The sequence below is a fragment of the Oryctolagus cuniculus genome, chromosome 8 (genome assembly GCF_964237555.1).
Source record: "Oryctolagus cuniculus chromosome 8, mOryCun1.1, whole genome shotgun sequence".
Taxonomy (NCBI): Eukaryota; Metazoa; Chordata; class Mammalia; order Lagomorpha; family Leporidae; genus Oryctolagus; species Oryctolagus cuniculus.
The window spans coordinates 93,027,296-93,053,026 of NC_091439.1; the positions used below are offsets into that span (position 1 = coordinate 93,027,296).

At 40.2% G+C, this 25,731-nt stretch overlaps 1 long non-coding RNA gene across 2 annotated transcripts; it reads right to left on the minus strand.

Annotated features, from left to right (window-relative positions):
• Window positions 1-263: 263 nt before the first annotated feature.
• Window positions 264-3,775, minus strand: LOC103350778 (uncharacterized). 2 transcript variants are annotated; one of them, XR_007909474.2, is made up of 3 exons: window positions 2,994-3,775; window positions 1,098-1,234; window positions 264-610 (listed from the first exon to the last, which is right to left on the minus strand). It is a non-coding gene; the product is annotated as an uncharacterized lncRNA (long non-coding RNA). The 2 variants fall into 2 exon arrangements; XR_007909473.2 differs by lacking the exon at window positions 2,994-3,775 and adding an exon at window positions 2,417-2,843 and having other exon boundaries at window positions 265-610.
• Window positions 3,776-25,731: the final 21,956 nt, after the last annotated feature.

Genomic DNA, 25,731 nt, shown 5'->3' on the forward strand with positions numbered 1-25,731 from the left:
AGACAAAATAAGGATGCACTGCTAAATTTAATTTTCGTATCAACAACTAATAATTTTTTGTAAAAGTATTTCCTATATCCTAATAAATTATGTACTGTGTAGTTGCAATCCAGATTTAGGAATCCAGCACTTTCATTTGCTAAATGTAGTCATTCTAAAGAGACAATTTGAAGAGCACTCATTTATAATGGCAACAATTCTCTTTGTTTCAGTTTAAAATGAGTCCTACATCTCTTTTCTGTCTATATTGGAACCAGAAAATATTCCCGAATACTTGAATAATACCTCTAATTGGCTTTAATGTTAAGTTATGACTGATGTCAGCCTTTGAAACTCTTCTTACCCACCACAGTGAAAAGCTTAAGAATCAGAAACACATAATGTGGCTGTATAATCTTAGTTAAGTTTAATTTCTCTGAATGTCAGATTCCTCAGCTGTTAATGAGGATGATAATAGCTGCATTGTATGCCTGTGGCAAGCATGAGAACAATTTAGTTTTTGTAAGGGGGACTGAAACAACACCTGGGCTTCCTTTGTACCATCCCACAAATCTTGATGAGCTGACAGTAAGTAAGCCCCAGGAATACAGCACTGAACTGAACAAAGTCTCTGCAGATGACAAACAAGAAACAAAGAAGAGAAGTTTATGCAATAGTACCAGCTATGCAAAAGTTAATCAGGTAAATATGAAGGGCCATGGGAAGGTGGCATGTTGTTTAGGGAGAAGGAAGGGGGAGGGTGGCCCCAAGCTGGTTAACATTGAGCCTGATAATGGAGCCAAAGAAGGAGCTGGCCCTGAGGCGACCTGTGGGCAAGGCAGCCAAGGCAGAAAGAGTTACAGAGCTTGGAATTCTGGGAGGTGGGAGAGAGGGCTCAGGAGGGGAAACAGTAAGGCTAGTGCATGAATGAGGGATAGACCTCTTTGATAAAATATGATCACTATAAAATGAAATGCACACATCTACAAGATAGAAGCCCATAGTTTTTAAGGAGATTTAGCATCATAAAACCATATTTCAATGAATGATATATAATAAGGAAAAATTACAAAAACTGTTCCACATTCATTGAAAGTATGCATGTAGGAGATTAGTACCGTTCAGAAAGATGTGCCCACATCAAACTGCTCTTCGAGTTTCTCACTCTTTTTGCAAATTCCAGTCGGTGTGAGGACCACATTTTGCATAGCTAGAGCTCTATTCCAATAACAGAAAGGCAGATGTCCCACTGGCCCTGTTAAAGAGTCAAGATTTAATTCCAAGTGTAAGCTAGAAAGTAAACTAATATGAAGGATGATAAAACAATAAATATTTTTCAAATCAGCTATGAACAAAATAGATTCTCTTAATCCTAAACTTTCCAGAGCCTTCTATCTAAGCAGTGGGGTGGGGGGAGTTCACTAGGGAAGGTGTCAGTAATGGCAACATGTCATGGTTTTCCAAACTGCCGGCATCTCCATATTATCAACTTGTTCTTGCTTTCAGTGGCCTGCTGGAAAGAGTTCTAAATGGGGAGACAACAGAACTCAATTCTAGTTCTGGCTCTGACTAGCAGCAAAACTTGGACAGGTTTCTTAACATTTCCAAATCTTTGTTTTTTCATGTTAAAAAACAAAGAGGAAGGAGGACCAGCTAATATATACCATACTTTTAAGTTCTAAAATCTTATAAATCTATGATTCTGTGTCTTTATTCAATAAACTTTTTTAAAAGTAAAGGACTTGCTAAATTGAAATCAAATTTAGTCAAAGTAATTTAAATAGAATTAATCAAAATGAAGCTAAAATAATTTGATTTCAGTGGATGAAACTGCTAGGAAATACTTTAAAAGCTAAAAGATTTAATTTGTCACAGCTTATCTCTGATCTAGCTTTATTATCTTATTAGGAAAATATTTCCAGCATTCTCTAGTAAAGCTGCCTTTAGATGCAGAAATTAGTATTTTTTGGCATTTTAGCTTCTTCATTCTTTCATTTCACTACTCTTTATTTATTTATTTGAAAGGCAGATTTACAGAGAGGCAGAGAAAGAGAGAGAAACAGAGAGAAAGGTCTTCCATCCAGTAGTTCACTCCCCAAATGGTCACAATGGCTGGAACTGGGTCAATCTGAAGCCAGAAACTTCTTCCAGGTCTCCCATGTGGGTACAAGGGCCCAAACACTTGGGCCATCTTCTACTGCTTTCCCAGGCCATAGCAGAGAGCTGGATTGGAAGTGCAGCACATGGGACTCGAACCGGTGACTGCAGCGCGCTGCGCCGGCCGTGCCGGCCATTGGAGGGTGAACCAACGGCAAAAGGAAGACCTTTCTCTCTGTCTCTCTCTCTCACTGTCCACTCTGCCTGTCAAAAAAAAAAAAAAAAAAACAAAAAAAACCACAAGAGTTGGGAACACTTGGGTGGGGTCTTAAAGACTGACTGGAAAAATATGCTGCAGTCAGGAAAAAAAGTATGTGCACAGGTAGAGCAGTAGAATCAGGTGCCCAAGAGATGACAGGTGGTTCTGAGAGGCAATTTAGAGGCAACACGTATGCTGCCAAGGTTCCACTCTGAAAGTTCTCTCATGTTACCAAGTTAATTGTTGGATAAGAAATAGGGTTATGCTTTACAAGATTGGAGCAGACAAATGAGGAGTGCCACTGAGAACCAACAGTGCCAGGCATTTGACCAATATCATTTAATCTTGTCAATCTTTCAGGTTGTTTGACTTTCCGGCTTATAGATGATGACATTGAGATTCAGCAAGGTTAGTTAACTTTCCCAAGGCAATTGAACTAATAAGTGGCAGAGCTGTTGTTTGAATCTAAGGGGTAGACTTCAAAGTTCAAAGGCGGGGCACATCCCACCAGCACCACATACACCCCATCTGGAGGTGGTGTGCTGGTGGGAAAAGTCCCCCTCTGGCTTTGCTCTCAGGACACCCACATTTCTACTGCTCCCTTCCAAAGGTTATCCCTCAGGGCATTCTCTGTGCAAAGGGATGGGAATTTACCTACCTTGGGAATGTTGTGCCCTCACTTATCAACAATGGCCCCATAGGGCCTGCCTTAAGGCTTTTCATCCCCTTCCAGCAGGTCTGGCTGAGCCGTTCACAGGCTACATGGACAAACTTAATTAAATTCAAGTGAGTGTTGTTAGGAAGACCTGACAGGGGCATTTGTGGCAGCTGAATAATTGAGTTGTGTGCTTTTTTTTTCTCTTTGCCTTCTTGGTGGTGGGCTTTTTTGGGGGGTTTTGTTTTGTTTTCTAAAGATGACCCTGACACTTTTCATAAAGCTGTTCTCTAGTTGGAACGCCCTCCATCAAAGAGACGGAGTTTGGTTGCCAGGCTACCGTGAGCAAAAAAGAACTCCAACGTGACAATGCCGACCTTTTCTTGGAGTGTCCTGGGTCTACACTTGTTCAGTACAAAAGTACCTCCCATAGACCTCACAGCTAGAACTCTGCAGTGTCACTACCTGAAACCCCAGACTGGTGGACAGAAGGCACAGCCCTGCCCAGTGTCAGCTCATGGAGACGACTGAAAAACAAACCATATCAAATTGGTAGTGAGGGGAAGCAAAGGCCACTTAGAGATCTGCTTTAAAGAGAGGGCGCACGACCAGCACAGATGAAACCAATTAAGGATTACTTTTTCTGCTTCAGCCTCTGGCATGGTGGAAGAAGGAGGCCTTGGTGGTGGAAAGAAGGGAACAAAGGTTTTGCAGTTTTGTTTCCTTACGTGATTGGGACAGGATAACTCACACTCTGCCTGACTGAAGCTACAATACGTCAGATTTTGGCTTTTCTTGTAGGTGACCTTTTATCTTCTGATTGTTTAAATATCACAAAGCTTACAACTCAGGAGTTCTTCAGTTGCTGCTTTCCCCTGGTAGGGCTGGTAATGATCCAGTCTTCGTATTAATATGTGGTTTTCAGTATTAATTTCCAGTGTGAAATACAAAAGAGATACAAAGCACAGAGTGAACATTTAAACTTGTCCTTGACATGTGAGTCACTACTTGAAAGAATGTGGGCTGATAGGAATCTTTCGTTTTCTCATCAGGATGTAGATTTTGAGAGAGGACTTTTGGCTTGGACATGCTTGATTATTTCACTAGAATGGGTCATAGTATACTCCAAAGTCATCAGAGTATTTATAAATCAGGTGTTCACAATATATGGAATTTCTTTGAAAATATTTTGATCTTATGATTTCTTACAATTTGATAGTGGTGGTATTGGACTACAGTTCAGTGTTCCCTTTTACATAGATAAATTTTATATTATTTTATCTTTTAACTCCTGTAACATAGATGGGATAGATTGCCCACACTTTACACTCAATGATAGAGATTAAGTGACTATCCAAAGCTGTCCACAATCTCTGCCAAAATTAGATTTTTTTTTTCTTAAAAAGTCTTCTGTGTGCTGGAGTGAATAGGGGAAATTCTGACCCCTGGAGACTCAGTTTTTTTCCTTCTGCTTTTTCTGTTCTTTTCTTTTTGAAAAATAGTTTTAGAAAAGTAGTATCTTTCCTCTTCTGGCCCACTGAGGATTTTCTGGGTTTCTGGTCAACCTTTTAGAGTAACATGTGCTGTGGCTCCAGTTGGCCATGGTAAACTCTTCCAGAAGTCTCTATTGCTTTCCTCTTTCAATCAGAGAACATTCTGTGGGGTTTCATAATTATTTTAAAATGTACAAAAAGTGGTCAGTTAATTTGCAATTAAGTTAAAGATGTGAAAATTCTCTGAAGTTTATAAATGAAGTAATTAAAGCACCTGATAACATTACCTTAACAAAATCCTTAATGAGCACCTCTTTTATGCCTGACACTGCTGGGAAAGCTGTAATTTAGAGCAGTACACAAAGCATCTGCTCTCATGGCCTGGTGAAGATTAATTCCAAAGAACCTATGAGGTTAGGGCTCCAAGAAGAATGCAGTGTTTCCTCTTTGTGGCTGTTGGCACACTGGAAGAAATGTCTACAAGTGATTCTGATGTTGTACTACTTGGATCTTGAATGTAGCACAAGGCTTTCTCCTTAATGTAGGGGGCCTTGCTTTCTTTAAAATTGTCTATAGAGTCTTGGGAAATATATGCAAATATTTCCTTTTAAGTATCAATGGAAAAATATTGTATTGAGATATTCATAGGTTCTGTGAATTTTGGATATTAACAACTTGCAAGCGTTCTCTGGGAAAATTTTAACAGGAGAGTTTCTTTATGGAGGATATCAATCTTGGAAGCAAGGAATTCAATCCATGGAATTGTTCAAACATGTTAGGGAGAGTCTGAGCAGCTGAAGAGGTTGGTGAGGCAGAGATCAGCAACAACTGCTTGTTGTAGACTTGCTTGCTGGTAGGGTGGAGGGGTGGGGAAGGAGACCTTTGGATCATGCAGTTGGGGGTCAGAGAGCAGAAGTGGCTGGTCTGTTGGGGACTAGAGAGCTGGGTGCAGATGCTGGGCAAGGCAGAGATGGGATGGAAATCTTCTCCTTTCTTCCAGTCCTCCAGTATCCTACTGGTGCCTTGCATTGGCCCAACTGAAAGAAGCCGATTGACAAAGGAGTCAGAGACATAGGCTGCAGGAATCAGACCTTAGGATGTAAGGAGAACAAAGAGAAGAAATGAATTCATTGCTTCATTCTTGCCTTTTTTGTTGTTCAGACTGTAACCACTCTTAGGCAAGAGTCCTTTTTTTTTTTTTTTTTTTTTTTTTTTAGAGAGAGACAGAAAGGTCCTTTCTCTGTTGGTTCACCCCCCCCAAGTGACAGCTACAGCCGGCGAGTTGTGCTGATCTGAAGCCAGGAGCCAGGTGCTTCTCCTGGTCTTCCATGAAGGTGCAGGGCCCAAGCACTTGGGCCATCCTCCACTGCCCTCCCAGGCCACAGCAGGGAGCTGGACTGGAAGAGGAGCAACCGGGATAGAATCTGGCACCCCAACCAGGACTAAACCCGGGGTGCCAGCCCCGCAGGTGGAGGACTAGCTCAGAGAGCCGTGACACCGGCCTAGAATCCTAACTTTACTACTTATTCTGTGTCTGACATTGGGCAAATTAAGTTCTCAGAGACTCAGCTTTCTCTTTAAAATGAGGACCAAGTGGCAGTGATGTTATATGTGAGACTGGTGAAGAATAAATGAAAAGATCTATACAGCTCATTCTTATTATTGTCATTTTTGAAGGGCACTGTGCTGGGTGATGTGAGAAATATGATCAGCCACCACTGCTCTCAATGTCATGTATAATTTAATCTTGGACAGAAACACATGGATACATAATATAAGAGTGTGTCCCATGTAGGTTGAGGAGTGAATACTGAATGCTAACTAGAGAAATACTATATTCAGCTTCCAAATTGCAAAGTGAAAGGAATTTCTATTATATGCAATGGATTTTGAATCCTAGTAGCATGATTCATGTTAAAATGTCCTATCTAGATTTGTGGGTAAGGCAGCAGTTTATTTTTATGCATCTTTTAATATTAAACAAATAATACTTTTCATTGTAGAGAACTGGTAAAAGTGTAGAAAAACACAAAAACTCCACGAGTAATTATTGGCAACCTCACTCCAAGATGGTCACTTAAAACATTTTAATGTATTTTCTGTCTAATTATATAATTATACACATTATTTTATTTATAATGCTTAAAACAAGGTGGGAATTGTGGTGCAGTAGGATAAGCCACTACTTGTGATGCTGGCATCCCATATCATAGTGCCTGGTTTGAGTCCTGGCTGTTCTGCTTCTGATCCAGTTCTATGCTAATGCACCTGAGAAGTAAGTGGAGGACAGCCCAAGTGCTTAGGCCCTGACCATTCATGGGAAAGATTCAGGTGGGGTTCCATGCTCATTGCTTTGGTGCCTGGATCAGCCCTGGCCATTGTGGCCATTTGGAGGGTGAACCTCCAAATGTAAAATCTCTCTCTCTCTCTCTCCTCCCTGTCTCCTCCCTCCCCTTTTCCTCTACTTCTCACACTCCCTTTTCTCTCTCTTTCTGCCTTATAAATAAACATATTAAATAAGTAAATAAGATACATAAATAAATGTTTTTAAAAACTTAAAACAGGGGCCAGAGCTGTGGCACAGTGAATTAAGCTGCAGCCTGTAGTGCTGGTATCCCATATGGGTGCTAATTTGAGTCCTGCACTCTACTTCAGATACATCTCCCTATTAATGGCCCACAGAGAATGGCCCAAATGCTTGGGGGACCTGCAAGAAGCTCCTGGCTCCTGGCTTCAGCCTGGCCAGCCCTGGCCATTGCAGTCATTTGAGGAGTGAACCAGTGTATGGAAGATCTCCCTCTTTCTCTCTCTTTCTCTGTAACTCTGCCTTTCAAATGAATAAAACTTAAAAAAGCAAAATTATGCATAACTATAACTCCTGATGTTTTCACTATATTATAACGTTATGACATAAAATTTACAAATCCAACTTGTAGCTATACAACATTGTATATCAAATCAAGACCTCTATTTGTCTATTTTTTATTTTTTATTTTTTATTTTTTTTTTATTTTTGACAGGCAGAGTGGACAGTGAGAGAGAGAGACAGAGAGAGAAAGGTCTTCCTTTGCCGTTGGTTCACCCTCCAATGGCCGCCGCTGCAGCCGGCGCACCGCGCTGATCCGATGGCAGGAGCCAGGATCCAGGTGCTTTTCCTGGTCTCCCATGGGGTGCAGGGCCCAAGCACCTGGGCCATCCTCCACTGCACTCCCTGGCCATAGCAGAGAGCTGGCCTGGAAGAGGGGCAACCGGGACAGAATCCGGCACCCCAACCGGGACTAGAACCCGGTGTGCCGGCGCCGCAAGGTGGAGGATTAGCCTATTGAGCCACGGCGCCGGCTTATTTGTCTATTTTCTTGTATCAGTCCTTTATTTTATGGATTTCCAATTTTTCAAAACAAGACAAAGAGGAAATAGTGTAGTATTATAATATAAAGACTAAATATTCATGAGTCTATGCTAATATTAATTCATGATTAATATATAAATTAATGAAAGACAATAGACAGCTCTCCCATGTGGAATTTTAAATCATTAGAATAGAAGAATAGATACTATCTCCCCAAGGAAGGAGTAATTTCCCACTTTTAAATATTTATTTGTTTGTTTGTTTGAAAGGCCAAGAGAGAGCTCCCAAGCAGGGCCCCAATAATTTGGGCCATCACTGCCTCCATCATGACCCTGGGTGTGAATTACCAAGGCACTGGAATCAGGAGCAGGACTAGAATTTGAACTCAGGCACTTCAATCTTGAATGCAAGTGTACCAAGTGGTGTCTTAACCACTAAGCCAAACACCTGCCCTTCCCACTTCTTAAGTTTTGGCTGAATCAAGGGACTTCTGTCCAAAGACTACTGCATGGGAAGCAGGGAGAAAATATCCATTTACAGGGGAGACTCTATGGCGCCTCAGGCAGGTGATCAAGGTTAACATCCGTAAGTTGTATTGATAGCATGTACCTTTGATGCGATCTTGCGGAAATAGCACTTCTGTGGTCTTCCTTCCAAAAATGCATGACCCCTGTCTAATCATTAGAAAAGCTTCAGACAAATCCCATTTGAGGAACATTCTATAAAATGACAAGTACTCATCAAAATCATCAAGGTTGTGGAAAACAAGAACAGTACAAGAAGAGTCTAACAGTCATGATGACTAAATGTGATTTGGGGTCCTGTGAGAGATCCTGGAATAGAAAAAGGACATTAGGTCAAAGAAAATCTGAGTAAATTATGGGCTTTAGTTAGTAATGTGTCAAAAATAATAACATACCAGTATTAGCTCATTATGCATGATGAATACGCTAATGTAAAATGTTAATAGGGGAAATTTGGTGTGGTATTTAAGGGAATTTGTACTATCTTTGCACCTTTTCTCTAGATCATAAATTATAGCTGCCCTTTAACTTATAGTAAGTAGGGGGGTATGTCTTGATAAATCCTTTGTAGAAATTATTGAACATCCAAAATGCATTTTACATACCTAACATGCCAGATACCATGGCTTAGCAGCATAGCACGCTGCAGAGTATCCAGTGTTCATCCATGTGATTGCATGGCTGAGTGGAGCTGTGCCCACTGCCCAGCACTGGGTAAGAGGATCTGACCTCACATCGCTAGCTTGGAAAAGATAAAAATTCAAAATCCAAAGTATGGTTTCTATTGAATGTGTATCACTTTGGCACCATCTAAAAGTTTGAAAATTGTAAGCCAATCATCGTATTTGGAGCTACCTGTGTTCTAAAATAAAGTTTATTTTCTTTAAATATTGCATTGGAATAACTACCCTTGAAATGAGAAGTGGGCATTTTTTAGCCTTCTCACAGATAAAAAGAAAAGTCAGATATAGCTTTTGAAGAGAAATGGACTTACTGGGAGGAATGGCTTTGATGATCTCAATTCAGTAGACATCAGGTGGGATATTCTGAACTATTGGAGTTGGAGGGCTGGTGTTCATGAAGATGGTGTAAAAGGTTTCAATGGTAGTAAGTTCAACAGAGATTCTAAAATGAATGTCAGTGAGTATATTGCATAAATTGTTTTAAATCAGCAATGTGAAGAAGCATTTATTTAAGTATGTGTGAAATAAGATCTATTCAATGATTATTCCCAATGAGCACAATATGCACATTGTTCAGATGTTGAGAGAAGTCATACATTTAACTCATCAGCATCAATAGGAATTAGCTGATGTTACAGATCCAGCACCTCTGAGAATGAGCTATTTACACCAAAAGAGAAAACTGTTCAGCAGCTAATACCCTCTTGTTGATCTATATCTGTATTTCTATCCCCTACTAACGATTCTCACTTTGGTTAAGGGAGATAAATAGCCCATGTAAAATAATTTAATAACCCCTTCTTGAAGCTAGTAGTGGTCACAAGACACAGCTATGGGCAATGGATATCAACAAAAAATCTTCTGGATTTGGAGCAGGTTTTGTAAAAAGATCTATTTATTTGAAAGGCAGAGTAGCAGAGAGGAAAGAAGAGGCAGGGAGAGGGAGAGACAGAGACAGAGACAGATGGAGACAGAGCAACAGAGAAAGAGAGAGAGAGAGATCTTCCAACCATTAGCTCACTTCCCAAATGACCACAGTGACCAGAGCTGGGCCAGGTAGAAGCCAGGATCCAGGAGCTTCATCTGTGTCTCCCACATGGGCGCAGGGGCCCAAGCACTTGGACCATGTTATGTTACCCTCCCAAGTGCATTAGCAGGGAGCTCGATCAGAAGTGGAGCAGCAGAGATACAAACTGATATTCATATGGGTTTCCAGCATGGCAGGCAGTGGCTTTATTGTATATGCCACAACAATGGCCCCAATTTTGTCCTTTTATTTTTTTTTAAAGATTTATTTGAAAGGCAGAGTAACAGGAAGAGATAGAGATCTTCCATTCTCTGATTCACTCCCCAAATGCTCACAAGAACCAAGACTAGGTCAGAAGGAAGCCAGGAGCCAAGAATCTCATCTGGGTCTTCTACATGGTTAGTAGGGAATCGAACACTTAGTTCATCATCTACTACCTTCACAGGTGAATTAGCAGGAAGCTGGATGCAAAGTAGAGCATCCAGGACTGGTATGGGGTGCTGGCATTGCAAGTGGTAGCTTAATCCACTGTGCCATGATGCTGGCCCCATATTTGTCTTCTGGTTTATAGATACCAGATATTCTTTTCCTCATTCCTTCCTATCACTTAGGTTCTGTACCTATCTTGTAGCAGTAATTTCATGACCATGAAGCTGTAATCCACTGAGGCTCACACATTAAGGAGCACAGGATGGAAAGACAGACGTCCAGATCCTTGGTGGCAGTTTTGAGTAAATTCACTAGCCTAAGCAATATCATCTCCTTCTTGTCTGATTCAAATAAAGTCATTTTTACTGAATTCTGTGGAGTCAGAAATATTCTCTACCAATGAAGTTCTTTAAACTGATAATGTGCTTTCAGGCAAGATTTGACATCAAGAATGAAGGAAGAAGAGAATATCGATTGAGTGAATCAGATCAGCTCATAATCAGGCAATGAATAGACTAGCCAATATCCCATCCTGATATCTTGTATTATAGGCTTTCTAATTCCCCCCTCCCACACACGCACCTTGATTTAGTAGGAGCTGATTTGTAAAGTGATGGTAGATTGTGTCATCTCTTACTGGGCTTTCTTATTACTTTCTTATTACTCCTATTTTGAATCAAAAGGGAGTCATGAATCTAAAAGGATTCATGGTAAATCCATGTTCTTAGAACATTATTCTTTGTTAAAGACCAATTAAAAATAATACATTTTGGTGTGCTTTCATGTTTTTTAAAGGTTTATTTACTTATTTGAAAGCCAGAGTTACAAAGAGAGAGAGAGAGAGAGGGAGAAACAGAGAGAGATCTTCCACACACCAGTACACTCTCCAAATGGCTACAACTGGCCAGCCCGAAGCCAGGAGCCAGGAGCTTCTTCCTGGTCTCCACATGGGTGCAGGGGCACAAGTATCTACCATCCTCTTCTGCTTTCCAAGGCACATTAGCACGGAGCTGGCTCAGAACTGGAGCAGGCAGGACTGGAACTGGTACCCATATTGGATGCAGGCATCACAGATGGCGGTTTTAGCTGCTACACCACGAGGCCAGTCCCTAAGATAATATATTTTGAAAGGTAAAACTGAAGGAAATTCATCATACCTGATGCTCCTATTCCCTTGCCAAAGAGTTGATATAATGTAAAATAAACTGTGTATTAGATATATAAAAACAACACAAAACAAAATTAGAATTGAAGGTGGTGATTTTTTCCCCAGATGTATGATAGAAGAGTAAAGTGAGTGGATCTGTTCATGCAGGATTAGTATCTCAAGTAAAGTGAGAAATGCATTATTTTTAAAGATTTATTTATTCCTTAATTTGAAAGATAGATTTTCCATCTGCTGGTTCAATCCCCTGAAATGCCTGCTATAGCTGGGACTGAGCCAAGTTGAAGCCAGGAGCCAGAAACAACATCCAGGTCTCCGACAAGGGTGGCAGGAGCCCAAGTATTTGGGCCATCATCTGCTGCCTCTTAGGTGCATTAACAGGAAGTTGGGTGGGAAGTGAATGTGGAACCTGATCCCAGGCACTCAGATATAGAATGTGGTGTCACAAGTGGTGGTTTAACCCACTGTGCCGCAATGCCCACCCTGCCTGTTTTATTGGTTGCATTCATATGAATGCCTTCTTTTTTGAATTGCATAGCAATATCCATATAAAAATACTTGAGATATTTTAAGGGACTGGATGTTAGAAGTTTAGGAGGGAACAATATGTTTGGTAGGAAGTAGAAGATAACATAAAAGGGAATTTAATAAGAGATATCTCTAAAGATCAAGGAGAATTTTTTAGGGAGTTTATTTATTTAAGTATTTTTATTCATTTCAGAGGCAAACAGAAATATACATAGAGATAGAGTATTCCCATCCTCTGGTTCAGTCTTAAGATGCCTCCAGTAGTCCTGCCAGTGGGGCAGGAACTCAATCCAGGTTTCCACATGGGTGGCAAGAAACCAACTACCTGAGCCATCACTACTGCCTCCCAGGGTACAGGTTAGCAGGAAGTCGGATTGCAGAACACAGCCAGTACTTGAACCCAGACACTGTGTTATGGGATGTGCATATTTCAACTGACATGTCAACGACTTGACAAAATGCCCACCCATTAAGAGGATTTTTACATATTTGCTGAAATATCCTTACATTTTAATCTAAAACATTCAACTCATTCATTCATTTTTTATTGCTTTTACTGTCAGGGAAGTATATATAAGTATGCTTTACAGTAATATCACTTAACAGATTCAACCTACAAATGCAATTGGTTCCTTTGTTTTAAATGGTGAATGAGTAGTATAGTCTACTCCAGATTGAAAATATAATTCTTTTATGCCTGAGGTGGTAGAATAGATTACCTTTAATCTACAGGGAGAGGTTGTTCTCTCTGAGCAAATAGACTAGTGAGACCTCCTGAAATAAAACTCTTTGCAGCTGTTTTGGAAGTTGCTGGAAGCTGGGAAAATGTGAAGAGGGCATATGTTTCTAGGTGATTTCTCTTCTATTCATCGACCAAAGTAAGTTTAGTATTTTCCCAGATGTCAATGGACAAATTGACCCAGTTGTTAAATATTGTGTTCAGAAACATTACACTCAGAGGTAGACATAAAACAAAAACCATAGGACTGTACCTTTGGAGAGCAATAGAAGGCATTTCTGTGGCCCCAGAAAGACCTAAGTTAGTAAACTTCACTAATTAAGCACATATTACTGCAGATAATATAACTCTAATTGAAATCTCCAATGAATATAAGAGGAGGAATAACTTTTATCAATCCAGGCAACCTAAGAAAGAGTGGTTTTCCCACAAGAAACTGAGGAATTTCAACTTGCTTTGAATAAAGAGACTTGATAAGAAAAAGTGATTGGACACATCCTCTCTACAGGTGAGGCAAGTGCAAAAGGCCTAGTAAAATCTCAGTGTATCACCAGCCCTTTTCCATCTCTGCTACCCAAAGTCAGTAGGAAAATGTGGGTCCTATTACTGCTTCTGAGAAACACACTTAGTTCCAGGAGGTCATAGCAAGTGGAGATGTCCAAGGTGGCATTTACTCTCTGCCTAATTGGCCCTACAAGGAAAGCAATGGGCTCTTCTTTAGCTGGTTTGTAGCATAGTCAGCTGTGGCAGGTAAAGAATGGTGGCTCTCTGACAGCCAGTTTCTGGACATGGTTTGCTATCTTTGGCTTTAGATACTTCCTAATTCTCCCCAGGCCACTGTACTTCTGAACTAGCAATGTATGATTACAGTAAATCTCGATGTTTCATACTTATGTCATTTCATGCTAGCAAGCTTTGACCAGAGACCCACACAGTCTTTGACCATTGCGTACCAGCCTTTAAATGTGTCAACAAGAGAATTTCCTTTGTCTCAGGTGTTCCTGGGGAGACAGGAAAATCATAAGCACATCAATTATTTAGTCGAAAGGAAGAAAACTGCCATGAAGTGCCGGAGCTTACTTTAATAAAGAAAACAAACTTTGAGTCTTTTTTTCTGGGTATTCAGAAAGATTCAAAGAAATATTATATCCCTGTCACCAGCATGGTCACTAATGAAAAGATACCAATCAAAGAGTAAGTGAACTATAACTTAAAGGGAAGTAAAAGATTTTTTTTTTAATTATCCAAATTAAAAGCAGTCAAAGAGGCAAAGGAGAAAGTTGTCTGTTATAGAAAATGGAATTGTAAAAGTTTGACATGCTCCATAATTCTTCAGGGACCAAAAAAAAAAAAAAAAACAAAACAAAACAAAGCTTAGAAACAATGATAGAAAAGATGACATGGAGGCAGAAACAAGGAATTTAGCATATAAAGGCACTTCAAAAATTTTGTGGAGAGATGGAAATAAAAGTTTATTTTAGTGCAAAACAATTATGAAATCTATGCATGATTTTTTTTTGTAATACACATTTTCTGTGAACTTTGCAAAGATTCACATATATTTAATAGAGATTTCTGGAAAAGAGAGAGCCAAAGAGACGGGTTCATGAAATGACAATTAAGGGAAATTTTAATGAACTGAAGAAAGCCTGAGTCTGAAAACTCCAGAGGGCTCACTGAACACAAAGTAAAATAAATAAAAAAAGAAAATTAATAACATAAGTTCAAAGAAAATATGTTACATCTTAGCAGCTCTGGAATGAAAAAGAAAATTTCCAGGCAGTCTACAAATTACACAGAAAATGAAAACAATGAGAATCCAGTGTATCTAAGCTTGAAGTAAATGACTCAAATCATTCTAGAGAATCAGAGCCTACATGTTTCTGTTTTTAAACACAAATGGAGGAAAATAATTTTTAAAAAATTCTCAAAACACTTGAAAGTTGGCAGTCAAGTTTATGGAAAGTAGGAGAAAGGAAGCAAGTAATATGATAGGACAATAAGCAATGACAAGTTAAACATCTATAGAATGCCATGAAAACAATAACTGGTATTTTTAAAAATGAGAACTATATAAATTACAGACAAATCTAAACAACAAAAAGGAATTAGAATGTTAATATAGTGATATGTATAAAACATGATATAGAAATATAAAATATGTATTAATGATGGTAAAATCTCAATAACACAAACTATTTCATACTATTTTATAGAAAATGTAAATTAGTAAAATGAACTCTAAAGTAATTATAAAGTTCAATAACCAGAGAAATAATTAAAAGTTGTGTGTTATTTTTTAAGGCTCTTGTCCAGATAGTTTTATAGGTGAAATTTTTTTTTTGACAGGCAGAGTTAGACAGTGAGAGAGACAGAGAGAAAGGTCTTCCTTCCATTGGTTCACCCCCCAAATGGCCGCGCTGTGCCTATCTGAAGCCAGGAGCCAGGTGCTTCCTCCTGGTCTCCCATGCGGGTGCAGGGCCCAAGCATTGGGCCATCCTCCACTGCCCTCCCGGGCCACAGCAGAGAGCTGGACTGGAAGAGGAGCAACCAGGACAGAACTGGTGCCCCAACTGAGATTAGAACCTGGGGTGCCAGCGCCACAGGCGGAGGATTAGCCTAGTGAGCTGCGGTGCCAGCCCAAAGTGCATGTTTTCTAAATCTCCACAGAATGAAGAACCCAGAAATAGAAGGGAAACTTTCTAATTTAGCTAATGTAAGAGTTTACAAAAACACAAAAAGCTTGAGTTCTACCTCAGTCATGACAAACATTCAAGTTGGATACCAATTTAGTGCAACATGATTTAAATATACCATGATTGGGAAGGAAGTATACCAGAAGATATTTTGAAGTTTTAGGGAGAGAAAAAGAGGATGGATACTGAATGTTATCCTGAAAGAGGCTCAAGATTAGGAAACTTATGATGCAGTACATATCAACCACAGGCCAGTGAAGAAAATCTGTATAAATATTTGCTGATCTTTAGGGCCAGGAGGATGGTGATCAATGACAGCCATTGTCCAAGTGTCTGCTCCTCCTTGAGTTCAAGCCAGTTGAGATGTACACAAAGGACTCAAGGAGATGAAAATGAAAATAACAGCTGTACAACTGTCTGGGGCTGTAACCAATTTGAAAATAAAATGAAAATAAGAGATCATATTCATAATAGCAACAGAAGTATAAACTAGCTATGGATATGCTTGAGAATAAAAAAACAAGAAGTAAGAAAAGTTATGAAAATTGATGCATTGTCCTAAAAGATTTAAATAGAAAGGCACATCATAGTCACAGAAGGCAGGATTTAATTTTACCCAGAAGCCGTTGTCCATAACGTAAGTTATAATTCCAGTGCCAGTCTACATTGTGACTATGACTTCTTTTCTCCTCCTCCTTTTCCCTTTTTCTTTCCTGTCCTCCCTTTTAATCTTGTTCTTTGTTTTCTGTACTTTTTCTGAAGTGTGGACAGCTGACAAAATTTTAGAGTAAAAAAAGGATGAATCTTGAATATTATGCTAAGATATTTCAGTGCTACAATAATTAAAATTGCCAGATTTTGTCTCTGTGTATATGTGATGTGCATGTATATATGTGTGTATGATGCATATGTAATGTTACTGTGTTTTATATACATGATGTTGCTATATTACTATGATATAAAAATATAAGCATCTGATATCTAAATTATCATAGCATATTATCACCTTAGAATATTGTATTTGTATACACATCTATATATGATTTTAGCTTGATACTTTGTTACTACATATTTGAATCTCTCTCTATATATACATAAATTAAAAAGCATCACACAGGAAGATGAGTATGGATTTATTGAAAACAGAGTTAATGAGGGGCCAGTGCTGTGGCTCACTTGGTTAATCCTCCACCTGTGGCACTGGCATCCCATATAGGCACTGGATTCTCGTCCCAGTTGCTCCTCTTCCAGTCCAGCTTTGGATCAGCATAGTTCCAGCTGTAGCAGCTATTTGGGGAGTGAACCAACAGAAGGAAGACCTTTCTATTTGTCTTTCTCACTGTCTGTGACTCTACCTGCCAAATGAATAAATAAAATCTTTAAAAAAAACCAGAGTTAATGAAGAGTGATAAAAACTTGAAATGAGATTTTTTCCTGCCAAAGGCACATGTTAGACTAGAAAACAATCCCATATCCAGCAGGGAATGGATCCATTTACCAGTTAACTCCAAATAAGATGGTACAGGGAGAAAGTGAGTTTGGCTCAGACACAATATTTACAGTTTTCATGTTGTGTGTTTTTTTTTTTTTGAGGACTCTGTTTATTGAGATAAGTAGATGTGGCATACTCAAATATTTTTGGCAGTTAGCAGGTTAAGTAACCTCTGTTTGTACAGTATACAAGGACATTGCTTTATGTGTGTTGTGTTGACCAGGCTCACGGAGTCTAAAGGAGCCATCAGAGTGTATGTTAGACTATCACTGTCAAATGCTTTGCTTGCATTAATCCAAGAGTTGTTTGGGAAAACTTCTAAGATGCTCATCATTTAGATAAGCTTTTCTCTTTTAATAATAATGAATTTTTTCTGGTAAAAGTAAGATTTTGACTTTGAAGTTGCTGATATTTTTGGGAAAATATTTGGCAATAGATGTATATGTGATGGAACCAATTAAAGGCATGATGTTCTTGAGGAACAAATGCTTGTACTTGAAGAATGAACGTTTATGGTACTGGGTTGAGCCTCATTGGGGTGCTCTATGAGGGGCATTTTTACCGAGTGGATTTTTCACATTTCCCTGTTGATTGGCTGCCAGCGATATTTGCAGCTTGTATTTGCTTCTTAGGGGTGGAGTTTAGTGCACTTGCTTGCTTGGCATCATGCACCCTTACATCACAAATGTGAAAGAAAAGAGTGCAGTGCAAAAATGAGGGGTGCCTTGGTCATCTGTGTGGTCAGAACTTGAAGGAAAGAAATCATTGTGGTTGAACAACCCCGGCTGTGGAGACTCTGCTCTTCTCCCCCAAAGAGTTGCTTTGCACCTGAGGTTCTAATGGGGTGCTGATAACTTCCCACAAAGTGGAATTTCAAGTGCCCCTCTTCTGTGACAACAAGGCGAAGAGGCCCCAGGTTAGGTGGTTCGGGGGCTAACCAGTTATACTTCCCCCCTAGAATACATTCAGTACACCACTGGCATTTTGAAAGTCTGAGAAGGAGAACTCTGAAACTCCAGAGGAATCATTTGGCAACGATTTTTCTTAAAGGCCTCTGTGAACGTTTGCAGTTGCAAATCGTGAAATCTGTCAGCAAAGAAGCTTCCCATAGAGGAAAGCAATGGGTGACTTTGAAGTCAGAAAGGCATAATTCATCTTGATAAATAATCAGGCAAGCTTGAACAGTCATATCAGGAGGTTAGCTCAGAACCAACTTGAAGTAAAGGAACAATTTCTCAGCCAGTGCAAAGATTCTTACCAATCCCTTACAGAGTTCACTGTGTAGTCTGTATTTGTGCTTACACTAACCTATGGGAAAATACATCTGGACTTTGTATTCGTGGTTGATTTTTTATTTTTCTCAGAAAGTCATTTACATTTTTTTAAATAAAGTCTCAGAGAACGCCCCAGGTTTTATTAAAACCGGGGTTGACCTTACTTTTCTGTTAGAATCTCACGTCTGCATTGCACACATTTAGGTTTCAAATCTGTGATTTCACAACCACAATCAGGATGTTCAAACGATGTTACTTTATTTATTTATTTTTTGACAGGCAGAGTGGACAGTGAGAGAGAGAGAAATGTCTTCCTTTTGCGTTGGTTCACCCCCACAATGGCCGTTGCGGTTGGTGCACCACGCTGATCCAAAGCCAGGAGCCAGGTGCTTCTCCTGGTCTCCCATGCGGGTGCAGGGCCTAAAGACTTGGGCCATCCTCCACTGCACTTCCGGGCCACAGCAGAGAGCTGGCCTGGAAGAGGGGCAACCGGGACAGAATCCGGTGCCCCAACTGGGACTAGAACCCGGTGTGCTGGCGCCGCAGGCGGAGGATTAGCCTATTGAGTCGCGGCGCCCACAATGTTACTTTATTTTAGTTGAATCTAATAAAACCATTTTCAAGGCCCAGGTCTCTGAGCCGACAGGAGATTCAACCTATTAATTGTTCTCACTTCATGGAATCGTACCCTCACTAAATTCTGAGGGCAGCCCCTTCCAGCCTTGATGACATGGGTTACCACCTAGATGTTGTGTGTCCCGGCCTTTGTGGCCTGGTGGGATGCACAGGTGCCTGGGTCTGGGCTGGTTCAGGTACAGCAACAGCTCTGCCCCTCCAAGACTTTGATGTCTCCATGGACTGTGGCTTCCCAGGCTTTCTGGGAAAGCCAGATCCTGATATTTCCCTGTGTTCTCACCTGTCAAAAGCATCTACTTCTCTACCCTTAAGATTCTGGGAAACAAAGCAAGGACAAGCTGTACGTGGGGGACATTTTCTCTTTTTAGTCTTTCCTTAAAGCAAGGGGAGCATAGAACTTGGTGTGTTGGGGGAGTTGGGGGGTGAAGATGGATAGAAAAAAGAAAGAAGACACAAAATAAGTATTTGCTGCTTGATGGTGGTCAACATCTTTTGTGGAATGTTGTCTTTATAAGGCTAATCTCTATCTGCAGATTAATAGCACATCATGTATCTCATAGAAGATGAAAAAATAGCTTTTTCTAGAATGATCAACTGGTTTAACAGGACAGTTATATATCCAGACACAGGATTTAATGAGACCTGATTATATGGATATAAGGAGGAAAAACAAACACTTTGAATTTAAGAAACTTTCTATGTGGCCTAAATACATATACTAGAATATTGGAATTTTGAAGACTTTCTGTGACTTGTGTCACCACCTACCTTTTCTACTTAAATCTAAGTCCCTCAGGCTACAGGGCCCAGAGAGTGTTTTAGGATTATTTTTTCAATATGAGCATCAGCAAAATGGTCCTTGAACTGTCTTTGCTTTGAAGAGTAACCTCAGAAAGTTCAGTGAATCTCAATACTTATTTTCAGTAAGGTGCTAATGCACAGCAGATTGTGAGCAAATTTCCCTCCTCAGTGCAGGTTCATCACGTGAGCAGTTCAGCAATGCAGTGCCTAAGGGGGGAAAAATCTGCCATGCGTTCCTGGGGCCACCAACCATTCCTAAAGGGGTTGCAGATTGTAATTTTTTTAAATTAATATTTAACCTCTCAAACTAGTTTTATTTAATGTACTTACTGTGTAAGGAAGTACATGGCTCAGTGACTTTTTACTAAAATCACTTTTGATTTCTTAGTCAATCCCACAGAGATGCCTAGACTTATTTCTACCCAGTTCTGAATTATATGTTGATTGTGTATAATGGGTGTTTAGTAAGGAATAGGGGATAAAATTAGATCTTATTCTAAACAGCTCATGTTTGTTTTAATGTCACATGGTTCCCATTTTCTGTAATTACCTACAAATACTGTGGCCTTGCAACTCACAGTGTTTCTGAGAACCAGTGACATAAGCATCACCTGGGAACTCATTGGAAATGCCCAGGCTTTTGATTGGATGTTTGGGGCAGTGGTTTCGACAACAGTTGGAGTAACTGTATAGCATAGTGGAGTGCCTGAGTTCAAGTCCTGGCTCTGCTGTGACTCCAGCTTCCAGCCAAAGCAGACGCAGGGAGGCAGTAGTTGATAGCTCAAGCGCTTGAGTCCCTGTCACCCATATGGGAGGCCTGGATTGCATTCTGGCTCCTGGCTTTATCTTGTCCAGTCCCAACACTTTGTAGGCATTTGGGGAATGAACCAGAGGATGGAGCGTTTGTTTCTCTCTCTCTCTCTCTCTCTCTCTCTCTCTCTCTCTAATAAATGAAATAATAAACATTAAAAACAAAGAAATGCCCTATTCTAGACTTACTAGGTCAGAATATGCCTTTATTAGGATAAAATAGAATCAATATTTGATTAGCCACATTTAGGATGACTTACCTGTGAAGTTCTTGAGAAAAACAGATACCAATCTTCCCCTGTAGATTTACAGAATAGCTGAGGTCGTTCACAGTATGTGCTTTTTAGAAAACCTTTGCAGGTCAATTTCTTTTGTACACCTACACTTTCTCTAGTGGTGGGAAGAAAACTACATAGTATGTAGTGACCTGTGTTTTCAGGAAACATATGCTATCAGAGCACACATTTAGTTCAAATGTTGGAACTTATTTTTTTTTTGAGTGATCAAGTTTACAGATTTGTGGGTTAACTGAAGTTTATAGGCTTATATCACTTCCTCATGTTATTAATAATTTGAGTTATTAAAATAATTGAGACCAGAGAATATTTAGGATAATTTTTACCAAATGTGTAAAAAGTATTAAATGCCATTAGAATATATGATTACATGTTGTTACATCAATAGCAAAAGTTCTCTCTGAAATATTCATTTTTTTGAAGACACATGAAGTGATTTTACATTTTAACTGTCTGTACTAAGCACTCAGCACTTGCAGTTGCCAAGATAGTGGTAGCTCCTGAGTTCTTGCTTTGTTTAGTGTGACAGAAACAGATTAAAAACCCTAAACATAAATCCTAGAGTTCTTTCTGAACATAAATGACTTTTTGTGATAATAGCAACCAAATAACAGCAGCAACAATTTCTAGCTTGATTATATCTTTTATCATCTGGCTGACATCTATTTACATAATAACCCCAACTTTCCAAATCACAGTTCAGTTTTTCTTTTGTCTTGATTTTTCTTCTGAAAATGCTAGATTCTAAGTCTGTGTTTTAGGGAGAGACAGTCAAGACTGATTGTTGATTTAATGACTAATGTTTCATTTCTTTGGTGGATTCTTTTGTCAGTTTTCACTTTGCTAATTATTCCTAGCTCCAGTCTGGAATAAGTTAATTGCTACCTTAATGAATGCATATAATATCCTGAGAACTATAGAGTTGATCTTATTTGAAAGTTGTTTTCATGAGGTAATTGGGGTAACTTTGAGTAACTCAATACAATGCAAAGATTTGTTTTTCCCTAAAAAAAAACCTTATAAACATTTTATGAAAACTTTGCCAGACATTGGATAAATAATATGATAGCTTGGAAACTAATAATATAAGTATAAACTATCCTTGTTAGTTTGAATGCACTGCACTGACACTCAAAATACCTTGTTTCACATGTGACAGAATTATAGTTCACTGCTTGGTCACTGGATTGAATGCCCAGAAGATAACTGCCTGCAGACAGAAAGGAGTTGATTTTCTATCCTAATCTCAAATATCTGTAGGAAATGTTATGACAGAATTTGATTTGCTAACCAGCAGTAACAATTTTTAAATGGAGGGGTTCTCTCAGTCGTAATTTTAATATTCGTCCCCATAAAAACTCATTATTTTGAGTGCAAATTTTGAGCACTTGAGTAAACTTTTGGCTTGTATGCACCTAAAGTCTTCTATAAGCAAATCCTGGTTAGCAATTGTCACTGCTACTTGGCAAGATTTCTTACTCTCAATAAAGCCCATGGAGTCCACCTGAAAATTGTGAAACCTAATCAAGATTAAAAAAAAAATAGTAACCAACCCACAATCTCTGGTACTGAGATATATCTCCAAATTGTTTTACAGCATTGAGTTGAGATGTGCAGCAAACAACTCAGTTGTGAAGTTAGCAATTTGGTAGCTTTCTAAAATTCAAGTGTTAGTGTGATAATTAGTAGAGGTCAATTTGCCATTTATTTGGGGGACAGAGAAGCAGAGAAACAGAGGTTTCTCATCTGCAGGTTCACTCCCCAAAGTACCACAGTGGTTGGAACTAAGCCAGGCAGCTGCTGGGAGCTGAGCACCTAATCCACGTCTCCCACATGGGTGGCAGGACTCCAGTTGCTTGAATCAGGAAGTTAGCTATTCATTACATGTTTACTGGATTCTCTACAATGTGAAAAGCACTTCCACACATCTCTGATTTTGAACCTCTGACTCTAGAAGGATACATCACCCGTTAATTTATGAACCTAGGGACCTGGGCCATTTTCTACTGCTTTCCCAGGCCATAGCAGAGAGCTGGATCAGAAGTGGAGCAGCTGGGACTTGAACTGGCATCCCTGTGGATGCTGCCACTACAGGGCTTTACTCACTATGCCACAGCACTGGCCCCACTAATCTATTTTATCACGCATTCTGCTCTATTAGAGTTGCTTGAGCCTGCAAGAGAGAAATCCTGGTATAAATGCAAAGTAACCTGACAATAGTCTTAAATGCTTTGCTATGAAAATAGTTATATCTATTAGATTATGCCATTATAAGGAACATTTGAAAGCATTTTACATTTTAATTGCTCCCTTGTTTCTGTTTAAACTCTGGCCCTAGGAAGACTCTGATCTTCCATTTTAATTCAGAGTTTCCAAGCAAAAATGTTTTGAAGGTTTGAAGAAACAAAGACTATAAAAACAAAGGAAGGTAGACAGTAGTATCTGTTTCTGTAAGTGGAGTATGAAAAGCTAGGAACAATAATAATTGTGAGTCCAAACACTATTAAGGAAAGCCTGTTTATGGTGTGAACCATAGTGAAGGATGCAATCAATAATCCCAAGAAAAAGAAAGGAAAATCAAGTGATATTAGGAATGATTTTCCCTCTAGATTGTTCCATTGTGGAATTATTCTTCTAAAAACAAATGATTAAATAAAAAATCCTGGACACCCAATTTTATCCTTGTGGGATAACAGTTTTCCTCTAAAGGAACAACACTGCCTCCACCACTAGCCAAAGCCTGAGCCAGATGAACTCATTGGGCTTTTCCGTCTTGAATTTCTTGACCCCTGTACTCATAAATTTTCCTGCTCCTTTTTAAAAATCATTTGATGCAATTTATGAACACTTGGTGAAACAGGCCGAAGTTGGAAATAGCTTATTCACTGATTTAGGGGGAGTGAAAACAGCCTACTCATTTCACTATATCAGTAGGGACAGTAAATGTTCACTCCTCACTTAGTCCACATATATTCTTTCAGTGCCTGTGTGTGCCAGTCTCCATTCTGAGTGTGAAAGTTTAGCATTCTAACTCCTAACAACCCAATGCCTTGGTTAAAAAAATAGGAGTGATGTATATTCAGCATACTTAATTCTTTGACCCATCAATGAAAAGGACCTTATTGAATAAAGTGAGAGGGTGTTATGTAAGAATGAGACTGACGGTGATTCTTGCCCTCACTGAGCAAAAAGTAATTCTGTAGGAGGACTCTCCAAAATATTCATGGAGAATGCTGATCATGAAAAACTATGCATGGATTTTAATTGTTTTGCACCAAAACAAACTTATGTTTTACTTCTATTTTCTATGAACTTTTTGAAGTACCTTCATACTATTGCTATCAGCTCTATGTTCTCATTTTTTAAGTCCTATAGCTACATTCTATCAGGGCACAAGGGCAGGAGTGGTGTGTGTCGAGATATATTTATTTGAAAGGCAGAGTTACAGACGGGGAAGGGCAGGGAGAGAGGGAGAGAGAGAGGGAGAGGTCTTCCATTCACTGGATGGATCTCCCTTCCAAATGGCTGCAATGTCCAGGAGCCTGGAACTCCATCTGGGTCTCCCCCATGGGTATTGGGGGCTGTTACTTTCCTAGGGGCATTAGCAGACAGCTGGATCAGAAGCAGAGCATCTGGGACTTAAATCTTGCTCATATGGGATGCGGGCAGTGGCTTAACCTGTTGCACGAAAACGCCGGCCCCTCTAATATTCCTCTTGGTAGTTGTAGGTGTCAAGAATCCCAGAACCTGGAATAAAGCTCATCAGTAGGTGGGGGAAAGTGAATTGATTTTGCCTGGATATACTGCAGATGCAGCACTGAAAGTATTCTGTAAAATCCATGGGATGCAAACTGTGCTGTATGTTGGTGTGGGGGAGAACAAAGTAGGGCCAATGGCCTCAAGGACTGTGCAATTTTTTTTTTTTTATTTTTGACAGGCACAGTGGACAGTGAGAGAGAGAGAGACAGAGAGAAAGGTCTTCCTTGGCCGTTGGTTCACCCTCCAATGGCGGCCGGCGCACCGCGCTGATCCGATGGCAGGAGCCAGGAGCCAGGTGCTTTTCCTGGTCTCCCATGGGGTGCAGGGCCCAAGCACCTGGGCTGTGGAGAGCAACTCAGACTAGACTGTTACTGGAATTAAGACTTATTCTATGCATCTGCTCTCCCACAATATGGCGCTGAGAAGGGAGTAAACTTCTACACAGCTGCCTCCAGTTCAACCAATAAACAGCAGGACCTGCTCCTGATTGGAGGAGAGCAGCGTACTCGGCGTGTGGGTAGCAGAGTTGGGATTGGTGGAAGAGGACTATAAAGGAGGAGAGAGACAACATGCACCAGGAACATCTATCTGAAGGAACACCTGAGGAACATCTGAGCAGCCCCCGAGAGAGCTGGCCGGCGGTATGTCGCTCCCCCGCGGAAGTGGGGAAAGTGGCAGGGGGCCCGCCCTTCCACGGAGGTGGAAGGGACGGTAGCCAACCCGGGAAGAACCAGCAGCAAACCCGGGGAGGGCCGAGCAGACCAAAGAACAGCGCAGGGTCCTGTGTCGTTCTTCCACGAAGATGGGGAGCGACACTGGGCCATCCTCCACTGCACTCCCTGGCCACAGCAGAGGGCTGGCCTGGAAGAGGGGCAACCGGGACAGAATCCGGCGCCCCGACCGGGACTAGAACCCGGTGTGCCGGCGCCGCTAGGCGGAGGATTAGCCTAGTGAGCCGCGGCGCCAGCCAAGGACTGTGCAACTTTGGGAAGAGGAGGCCATTTAGGATGCAATAACACTCTGGACTTACACTATGAACA